The sequence below is a fragment of the Eimeria mitis genome, genomic scaffold (assembly GCF_000499745.2).
Source record: "Eimeria mitis Houghton genomic scaffold, Emh_scaff851, whole genome shotgun sequence".
NCBI classification, from domain to species: Eukaryota; Apicomplexa; class Conoidasida; order Eucoccidiorida; family Eimeriidae; genus Eimeria; species Eimeria mitis.
In genome coordinates, this window is record NW_013576266.1 from 14,239 (window position 1) to 15,022 (window position 784).

A 784-nucleotide genomic window follows, 5' to 3' on the forward strand; every position below is an offset into this window, starting at 1 on the left:
TGCATGCATGCATGCAGGTATGCATGTATGCAGGCAGGCAGGCAGATGACGTAAATGCATGAATGCGTGCATGCATGGATGCATGCATGCATCCATTGTTTTACTTACTTTGCATGCATGCATACACGTACGCTTGTACGCGTGCATGCATGACTGTATGCATGCATACTTGTGTTTGCTGCTGATGCAGGATGAAGACGAAGAAGATGGGGGCAGCCACGTGGGGTTGTTGGCGTTGCGAGACATAAAAATGGGGGAGGAGCTGTTGTATAATTACAGGTCAGACAAACAAAAAAAAGTAGAAAAAGGCGTAGCTGCAACAAAGACACCATGGGTTTGCTGATGCTGTACGGGTTGCTGCTGCAGTACGGGCTGCTGCTGCTGCCTTCTGTGCGGCTGCTGTTTGTGCTGCTGCTGCTGTCTGTACTGCTGCTGCTGTCTGTGCTGTTGCGGGGGGAGGTGTTTCCCTCCCGAGCTGGTGACAGATGCTAAGACTAACAAATATAATAATTGTAGTACTAACAACAATATGAATAGACATTTCAACAATAAACACTAACAATACTAACAATAATAAATATTTAAAACAAACACCAATGATAATAATAGTGACAAATTGCAGCCAAACAGAATCGGAAGAGACAGCACAGACTCGTAGCCGTTCACAAGCAGCAACAGCAGGAGCAGCAGCAGCAGCAGCAGCAGCGTCTTTGGGTTTACTGCAGCAAGTAGCAGCGGTGGGCTTCATTGTGCTGTCTTGTGCTGCATGCAGTCTGTCTGAAAG